The sequence below is a fragment of the Coregonus lavaretus genome, assembly GCF_964263955.1.
Source record: "Coregonus lavaretus genome assembly, chromosome: 11".
Taxonomy (NCBI): domain Eukaryota; kingdom Metazoa; phylum Chordata; class Actinopteri; order Salmoniformes; family Salmonidae; genus Coregonus; species Coregonus lavaretus.
This window is the reverse complement of record NC_139998.1, coordinates 47,409,439-47,420,210: the sequence shown is the minus strand read 5'-3', so window position 1 is coordinate 47,420,210 and position 10,772 is coordinate 47,409,439.

The following is a 10,772-nucleotide window of genomic DNA, read 5'->3' as shown; positions in this document are numbered from 1 at the left end:
CCCTCAGGACACCTACAGCACCCGATGTCACATGAAGGCCAAAAAGATCATCAACCACCCAAGCCACTGCCTGTTCACCCCGCTCTCATCCAGAAGGCGAGGTCAGTACAGGTGCATCAAAGCTGGGACCGAGAGACTGAAAAACAGCTTCTATCTCAAGGCCATCAGACTGTTAAACAGCCATCACTAGCACATTAGAGGCTGCTGCCTATGGACATAGACTAGAAATCACTAGCCACTTTAAGAAATGGAACACTAGCCTCTTTAATTATTTTGTTTTTTTATTTATCTATTTTTTACTTAACACTTTTTTTTCTTAAAACTGCATTGTTGGTTAAGGGATTGTAAGTAAACATTTCACTGTAAGGTCTACACCTGTCGTATTCGGCAGATGTTGCAAATAACATTTGATTGATTGATTGATTAATAATGTTTACATATCTAGCATTACAGCTCATATGTATTAACAGTATTCTATACTATTCTACTGTGTCTTAGTCCATGCCGCTCTAACATCGCTCATCCATATATGTACACTACCAGTCAAAAGTTTGGACACACCTACTCATTCAAGGGTTTTTCTTTATTTTTGCAATTTTTTACATTGTAGAATAATAGTGAAGACATCAAAACTATGAAATAACACATATGGAATCATGTAGCAACCAAAAAGTGTTAAACAAATCAAAATATATATTATATTTGAGATTCTTCAAATAGCCACCCTTTGCCTTGATGACAGCTTTGCACACTCTTGGCATTCTCTCAACCAGCTTCATGAGGTAGTCATGAGGAATGCATTTCAATTAACAGGTGTGCCTTCTTAAAAGTTAATTTGTGGAATTTATTTCCTTCTTAATGCGTTTGAACCAATCAGTTGTGTTGTGACAAGGTTGGGGGGGTATACAGAAGATAGCCCTATTTGGTAAAAGACCAAGTCCATATTATGGCAAGAACAGCTCAAATAAGCAAAGAGAAACGACAGTCCATCATTACTTTAAGACATGAAGAGGATAAGTTAATTAGAGTTACAAGCCTCAGAAATTGCAGAACCATATAAATGCTTCACAGAGTTCAAGTAACAGACACATCTCAAATTTGAGATGTTTGGTTCAAACTGCCGTGTCTTTGTGAGACGCGGTGTGGGTGAACGGATGATCTCCGCATGTGTGGTTCCCACCGCAAAGCATGGAGGAGGAGGTGTTATGGTGTGGGGGTGCTTTGCTGGTGACACTGTCTGTGATTTATTTAGAATTCAAGGCACACTTGACCATCATGGCTACCACAGCATTCTGCAGCGATACGCCATCCCTTCTGGTTTGGGCTTAGTGGGACTATCATTTATTTTTCAACAGGACAATGACCCAACACACCTCCAGGCTCTGTAAGGGCTATTTTACCAAGAAGGAGAGTGATGGAGTGCTGCATCAGATGACCTGGCCTCTACAATCCCCCGACCTCAACCCAATTGAGATGGTTTGGGATGAGTCGGACGGCAGAGCGAAGGAAAAGCAGCCAACAAGTGCTCAGCATATGTGGGAACTCCTTCAAGACTGTTGGAAAAGCATTCCAGGTGAAGCTGGTTGAGAGAATGCCAAGAGTGTGCAAAGCTGTCATCAAGGATGGCTATTTGAAGAATCTCAAATATAAAATATTTGTTTAACACTTTTTGGTTACTACATGATTCCATATGTGTTATTTCATAGTTTTGATGTCTTCACTATTATTCTACTATGTAAAACATAGTAAAAATAAAGAAAAACCCTTGAATGAGTAGGTATGTCCAAACGTTTGACCAGTACTCTATATATTCTTAATTCATTCCTTACTTAGATTTGTGTGTATTGGGTATATGTTGTGAAATTGTTAGATATTACTTGTTAGACATTACTGCACTATCCGAGCTAGAAGCACAAGCATTTCGTTACACCCGCAATAACATCTGCTAAAGACGTGTATGTGACCAAAAACATTTCATTTGATTTGACACACACACAGAGCAAGAAACAGAAAAGTGCTGTTTTTGTTCTTTGACAGACATTGTTGACTTTGGGCCACTGGGTTGCTGTAAGCCTCCATCCAGCCCAGTTCGTCACACACACAGAGCTGCAAACATCATTGGCCAGAAAACTCCCACTACAGCGCAAAACAGCCCTGACTCAAGAAGTTTATCTGGCATGGGAATGGTTGTTTTCCACCAGAAACAGTTTGGTCTTGGACATGGCTCCCTAGTGTAGTAGTACAGTCCATGTGGGATGAATTAAACAGGACTGAATGGGCCGAAAATAGAGCCTTTTCAGCATTCTAGTTCCTTGGGTTCTTGGAGCACACAGATCGATTCAATAAAGTAGTATTAATGTATGTTATGTGTTTATTTTGTATAATTTATTCAGTCTCTCCTCTCTTGCTTTTGTCTTACCACACTGAGAAGATGTATTTCCTCTCTTTTTCTCCCTGATTCAGATTTTCTTCTCATGTAGTTTTGTTTGTAGAACATTTGTTTCTCTGCTGTCTCACTCACTTTTGCACTTTTTTGCACATTGGACCATGTCATTTGAAAAATAAAAGATATGTGTATTTTGGCAGTGTGCAGACTAGCCACCATCTCCTTGTTTCATGTTTGAACCAGTCATGTCATCATGACAAACAACAGAACCATAAAACATTTTCCCTCTGAACATAGAGAGGTATTTGTTCTTTTGTTTTCAAAGAAAGCCTTTTTTTTTCTCTTTCCTAGTGACGTCACGTGTTGTCTGCCGCTCCTCTCTTTCATTTCCTGTTTCTACAAATTGAGAGGGCAGCTGCATGGATACGCGTGTGCACGCACATGATCACTGTCTCTCTCAGACAGACAGACAGACAGACACACACACACACACACACACACACACACACACACACACACACACACACACACACACACACACGATCACTGTCTCTCTCACAAACAGACAGATAGAAAGACACACACACACACCGTTCCCCTTATGACATTAAGCATGACATTGTCACAAGAGACACACACTCGCTGGTCAGGGTGACTTTGAGGCTTCCACAGCAATGGTGCCAATAATCATAACTCCTTCTCTCTCTCTCTCTCTCTCTCTCTCTCTCTCTCTCTCTCTCTCTCTCTCTCTCTCGCTCACATGCCTCTCCTATAGGCATTCACAACTATAAAACAAGCAGCAGGTTACAGACATTTTTTGGGGGGAGATTGCATTGTTTAGTATTGTAAGAAGGCAATATGTTATAAAATGAGGCCCCCCCCTGCCTCCCACTAGTAAATGACACCCTGTGATTTGCATTGCAATGCAGAATAATGTGATGCCTTGAAGTTGACGGCAGTGATATATCATTGACAGCATAGTCTCTATGCACTGTGTGTTCATAGCTGACCCAACACAGACAGTGTCTGCACCCTACCACTGCATTCCTCAGTGTTTACTAGTAGGATAAGGGGAACCCCACATACTAATACCAACAGGGAATGCATGGCACCTGCACACTGAAGCCCCTCTATTTATATTATATTATGTTAGTGGGTCATAGGCTCCAGCAGTGAGACGGATGATTACAGTTTTTTTTTATCGCTTTGGTACTATTTTCACAAGTGTATGGTGGATTTTCAAAACTATTAGTACAAAACTACAACATTTACATTTTAGTAGACGCTCTTATCCAGAGTGACTTACAGTTAGTGAGTGCATACATTTTCATACTGGCCCCCCGTGGGAAACGAACCCACAACCCTGGCGTTGCAAGAGCCACAGCTCTACCAACTGAGCTACAGGGGACTATATAAAATACAAACTGGTAACATTTGTTACGCAGCCAGTGTCACATCTAAAACCTTTCATTGTGCATAAATGTTGTTTGTAGACATCTTTCACCACACAACCATTGATCCAAAATATAAGTTTACTGTGAAATATAATGAGTACATTGGTTTAATCACCAAAACACAACATAATGATATCTTCTCAATGTAGTTATTTTAACAACCAGTTAATGAAATAGCAAAAAAAAAAAAAAACACATGTACATGTTTAGAAATTGCCCTTTGAATGTAGTATGCTACAGTACTGTAAATTACAGTACATTACACTGTTGTCACATTAGGCAACACACTTGCACTACCCATTAAAATGGACTGACATTTCCATCATGTGTGAGCAGTATACCTGGCGCCGACGAAGATGGCAGCCTCGCGACTAGCTCTTAGAAAACGTTGCAGTATTTTGTTTTTTGTTATGTATTATTTTTTACATTATTAGCTCAAAAAGTGTTCTGCATCATTACATACATTACAACTCACCAGCATTACGACCAGGAATACGACTTTCCCGAAGCAGATCCTTTGTTTGCTCTCCCCAGGGCAACTGAACTGATTCCAGCGGCTGACCCAAAACATCGCCGGCGGTGGAGAGGCACTCGGAGCGGCCTGCTGGTCCGACTTAGGAGGCGCGCACACCACCCACCGCTTCCAAGTATTCCAAGCTAATGTTCAATATTTAGTTAACAAAGTCGACGAACTACGGGCAAGGATTTCTTTCCAGAGAGACATCAAGGCCTGTAACATACTCTGTTTCACGGAAACATGGCTCTCTTGGGATATTCTGTCGGAATCGGTCCAGCCAGATGGGTTCTCAGTTCATCGCGCAGACAGGAATAAATATCTCTCCGGGAAGCAGAAGGGCGGAGTTGTGTGTTTCATGATTAACGACCCGTGGTGTAATTGTAGTAACATAGAGGAACTCGAGTCCTTCTGTTCACTCGACCTAGAATATCTCACAATCAAATGCCGACCGTATTATCTCCCAAGAGAATTTTCTTCAGTTATAGTCACGGCCATGTATATCCCCCCTCAAGCCGATACCACGACGGCCCTCAAGGAACTTCACTGGACCTTATACAAACTGGAAACCACATATCCTGAGGCTGCATTTATTGTAGCCGGGGATTTTAACAAAGCAAATTTGAGGACTAGGCTGCCGAAGTTCTATCAACATATCGACTGTTGTTCTCGCGCTGCTAAAATCCTCGACCATTGCTATTCAAACTTCCGGGATGGTTATAAGGCCCTCCCCCGCCCTCCTTTCGGCAAATCTGACCAAAACTACATTTTGCTTCTCCCTTCCTATAGGCAGAAACTCAAACAGGAAGTACCCGTGCTAAGGACTATTCAACGCTGGTCTGATCAATCGGAATCCACGCTTCAAGATTGTTTTGATCACGCGGACTGGGATATGATCCGGGTAGCTTACGAAAATAATTTAGACATATACACTGAAACAGTGACTGAGTTTATCAGGAAGTGTATAGGTGATGTTGTGCCCACTGTGACTATTAAAACCTACCCTAACCAGAAACCGTGGATAAACGGCAGCATTCGCACAAATCTGAAAGTGCAAACTACTTCATTCAACCATGGCAAGGTGACTGGGAATATGGCAGAATACAAACAGTGTAGCTACTCACTCCGCAAGGCAATTAAACTGGCAAAACATCAGTATAGAGACAAAGTGGAGTCGCAATTCAACGGCTCAGACACGAGACGTATGTGGCAGGGACTACAGACAATCACAGACTACAAAAAGAAAACCAGCCACGTCGCCAACACCGACGTCTCGCTTCCAGACAAGCTAAACACCTTCTTCGCCCACTTTGAGGATAACAGTGCCACTGACGAGGCCCACTACCAAGGACTGTGGCCTCTCCTTCTCCATGGCCGACGTAATTAAGACATCTAAGCATGTTAACCCCCGCAAGGCTGCCGGCCCAGACGGCATCCCTAGCCGCGTCCTCAGAGCATGCGCAGACCAGCTGGCTGGTGTGTTCATGGACATATTCAATCTCTCCCTTTCCCAGTCTGCTGTTCCCACATGCTTCAAGAGGGCCACCATTGTTCCTGTACCCAAGAAAGCAAAGGTAACTGAACTAAATGACTATCGCCCTGTAGCACTCCACTCTGTCATCATGAAGTGCTTTGAGAGACTAGTCAAGGATCATATCACCTCTACCTTACCTGTCACCTTAGACCCACTTCAATTTGCTTACCGCCCCAATAGATCCACAGACGATGCAATTGCCATCACACTGCACACTGCCCTATCCCATCTGGACAAGAGGAATACCTGTGTAAGAATGCTGTTCATTAACTATAGCTCAGCATTCAACACCATAGTACCCTCCAAGCTCATCATTAAGCTCGAGGCCCTGGGTCTGAACCCCGCCCTGTGCAACTGGGTCCTGGACTTCCTGACGGGCTGCCCCCAGGTGGTGAAGGTAGGAAACAACATCTCCACTTCGCTGATCCTCAACACTGGGGCCCCACAAGGATGCGTGCTTGGCCCCCTCCTGTACTCCCTGTTCACCCATGACTGCGTGGCCAAGCACGCCTCCAACTCAATCATCAAGTTTGCAGACGACACAACAGTAGTAGGCTTGATTACCAACAATGACCCAACCGCCTACAGGGAGGAGGTGAGGGCTCTGGGAGTGTGGTGCCAGGAAAATAACCTCTCACTCAACATCAACAAAACGAAGGAGATGATCGTGGACTTCAGGAAACAGCAGAGGATGCACCCCCCTATCCACATCGATGGGACCGCAGTGGAGAAGGTGGAAAGCTTCAAGTTCCTTGGCATACACATCACCGACAAACTGAAATGGTCCACCCATGCAGACAGTGTGGTGAAGAAGGCGCAACAGAGCCTCTTCAACCTCAGGAGGCTGAAGAAATTTGGCTTATCACCTAAAACCTTCACAAACTTTTACAGATGCACAATTGAGAGCATCCTGTCGGGCTGTATCACCGCCTGGTACGGCAACTGCACCGCCCACAACCGCAGGGCTCTCCAGAGGGTGGTGCGGTCTGCCGAACGCGTTACCGGGGGCAAACTACCCGCCCTCCAAGACACATACAGCACCCGATGTCACAGGAAGGCCAAAAAGATAATCAAGGACATCAACCACCCGAGCCACTGCCTGCTCAACCCGCTATCATCCAGAAGGCGAGGTCAGTACAGGTGCATCAAAGCTGGGACCGAGAGAATGAAAAACAGCTTCTATCTCAAGGCCATCAGACTGTTAAATAGCCATCACTAGCACATTAGAGGCTGCTGCTGCCTATTGAAATCACTGGCCACTTTAAGAAATGGAACACTAGTCACTTTAATAATGTTTACATATCTTGCTGTCACGATCGTTTACAGACGGGACGGACCAAGGCGCAGCGTGATATGCGTACATGTTTATTAAATATCAAACACAACGACAAAATAACAAACAAAACGAAACGTGAAGTCCAAGGCAGCGCAACACAACATACCTTAACACGGAACAAGATCCCACAACCCACTAGTGCCAATAGGCTACCTAAGTATGGTCCCCAATCAGAGACAACGAGCGACAGCTGCCTCTGATTGGGAACCACACCGGCCAACATAGAAATGCCCATACTAGAACCTATAACATAGAACATACCACACAGAAAATACACACCCTGACTCAACAAATACGAGTCCCCAGAGTCAGGGCGTGACAGTACCCCCCCCCAAAGGTGCGGACTCCGACCGCACAACTTAAACATAACAGGGTAGGGGCCGGGTGGGCATTCCACCTCGGAGGCGGATCCGGCTCAGGGCGTGACGACCACTTACTCTCCGCCTCCCTGTTACACCACTGGTCTGGTCTGGACCTCGGCGCGCTGCTTCCCCTTTCCTTCCTCCCACGAAGTACTAAGCTGGACTGGAGCCGCTGACCGGAGCTGGACCGGGCACCGGTGGAGCGGACTGCTCAGGCTCCGGACTGGAGCCGCTGACCGGAGCTGGACTGGGCACCGGTGGAGAGGACTGCTCTGGCTCCGGAGTGGAGCCGCTGACCGGATTTGGACTGGACCCCGGTGGAGCGGACTGCTCTGGCTCCGGAGTGGAGCAGCTGACCGGAGCTGGATCAGGCACCAGTGGAGCGGACTGCTCTGGCTCCGGAGTGGAGCCGCTGACCGAAGCTGGACTGGACCCCGGTGAAGCGGATTGCTCTGGCTCCGGAGTGGAGCAGCTGACCGGAGCTGGATCAGGCACCGGTGGAGCGGACTGCTCTGGCTCCGGAGTGGAGCCGCTGACCGGAGCTGGACTGGACCCCGGTGGAGCGGACTGCTCTGGCTCCGGAGTGGAGCAGCTGACCGGTGCCGGACCAGGCACCGGTGGAACAGGCACGGGCCGTGCCGGACTGGACACACGCACCACTGGCTTGGTGCGGGGAGCAGGAACGGGCCGTACCGGACTGGCGACGCGCACCACTGGCCTGGTGAGGGGAGCAGGAACAGGCCGGGCCGGGCTGGCGACGCGCACCACTGGCTTGGTGCGAGGGGAGCAGGAACAGGCCGGGCCGGGCTGGCGACGCGCACCACTGGCTTGGTGCGAGGGGCAGGAACAGGCCGAGCCGGGCTGGCGACGCGCACCACTGGCTTGGTGCGGGGGGAAGGAACAGGCCGGACCGGGCTGGTGACGGGCACCACTGGCTTGGTGCGAGGGGCAGGAACAGGCCGGACCGGGCTGGCGACGCGCACCACTGACTTGGTGCGAGGGGCAGGAACAGGCCGGGCTGGGCTGGCGACGCGCACCACTGGCTTGGTGCGAGGGGCAGGATCAGGCCGGACCGGGCTGGCGACGCGCACCACTGGCTTGGTGCGAGGGGCAGGAACAGGCCGGACCGGGCTGGCGACGCGCACCACTGGCTTGGTGCGAGGGGCAGGAACAGGCCGGGCCGGGCTGGCGACGCGCACCACTAACCTGCAGATCCGCCCTTTAACGGCCTCCTGCTGCCTCGTCATCCACACCGTGTGCCCCCCCCAAACATTTTCTTGGGGTTGCCTCTCGGGTCTCCGTCGTCGGCACTGTTGGTGCCGTTTCTCCTCTCCTACCTGGGCATCCTCCTTCATCGCCTTCCGGTAACGGTAATTCTCCCCCAACCGAGGTGGACATCTACTAATTTAACCTCCTGTTGAATTCCCGGCGTTTGCTCCTGAACACGCTGCTTGGTCCTCGTTTAGTAGGATCTTCTGTCACGATCGTTTACAGACGGGACGGACCAAGGCGCAGCGTGATATGCGTACATGTTTATTAAATATCAAACACAACGACAAAATAACAAACAAAACGAAACGTGAAGTCCAAGGCAGCACAACACAACATACCTTAACACGGAACAAGATCCCACAACCCACTAGTGCCAATAGGCTACCTAAGTATGGTCCCCAATCAGAGACAACGAGCGACAGCTGCCTCTGATTGGGAACCACACCGGCCAACATAAAAATGCCCATACTAGAACCTATAACATAGAACATACCACACAGAAAATACACACCCTGACTCAACAAATACGAGTCCCCAGAGTCAGGGCGTGACACTTGCACTACTCATCTCATATGTATACACTGCATTCTATTCTATAATATTCATCTGTATCTTAGTCCATGCCGCTCTGTCATTGCTTATCCATATATGTATATATTCTTAAATCCCATTCCTTTTTGTGTGTATTGGGTATATGTTGTGAAATTGTTAGATATTACTGCACTGTCAGAGCTAGAAGCACAAGCATTTCGCTACACCCGCTATAACATCTGCTAAACACGTGTATGTGACAAATACAATTTGATTTGATTTGATTTGAAGGTATAATCATTGAAGACATCTTTCAAAATGTAATCAATTGAAAGAAATGAAAGAAACATCATGTTTAGCAGCACTAGTTTGCATCAAGCCTGTCTTCAACATTTGGCCATAGGTTCTCATCGAATTCGCAGTAAATATCTTCATTGTTCATGCACCTGGGGGAAAACCTTTTGGCATGGCGAATCAAAGCGTGACTGTAGGTCTGGTTTGAAATCATTCCATGCCTCATCTGTGGCCTGAAGGAGGGTGGTAAGCTCATGGGGATGGCAATCATACATCTTCCACCTTTATTGCAATCGTGTATTGTATTTTACAGTATTGTATTTTACAGCATTGTATTTTACAGTATTGTATTTTACAGTATTGTATTTTACAGAATTGTATTGTACTGTAGTGGTCCTGTACGTGGCTCAGTTCATAAGAGCATGGCACTAGCAACACCAGATTCCCACTGGCGTCACAAAATGTGTGGACTGTTGTCGCTTTGGATAAAAGTGTCTGCTACGTAAATGGCGTATATATCAGTATTACAGTACTGTATTGGCATATATTATGGTATTACAGTACTGTAATGGTATATATTACGGTATTACAGTACTGTATTGGCATATATTACAGTATTGCAGTACTGCATTGGCATATATTATGGTATTACAGTACTGTATTGGCATATATTATGGTATTACAGTACTGTATTGGCCAATTACATTTTAGTAAGGCAGTGTGACAGTTTACAGACTTTTCTACTTTAGAGACATACATTTTCATTATGTAGTTCTCAAAATCTGTAGTAGACCAACCAGTTTACATGTAAAATCTATAGGTTTACCAAACGTTTAAGTGATCATCAATTAAGAGCAGTCGGACTAAGTCTTGGTTAAATGTATTTTAACAAAAGAGAATCATATTAAAAGTACTGTGAGCATTGTATTGTGAAAGGGAATTACTTTATATGGACATGTGTTGCAATGTGAAACATGGACTTCTAGATGAAACACTGATTAACTTTGGTGAAAAAATGACTATGATCTTGTGTGTTGCACTTAGTCAATTGAAAATGTGCTTAGAGTTTTGAAACAACTGCCCTTTCGA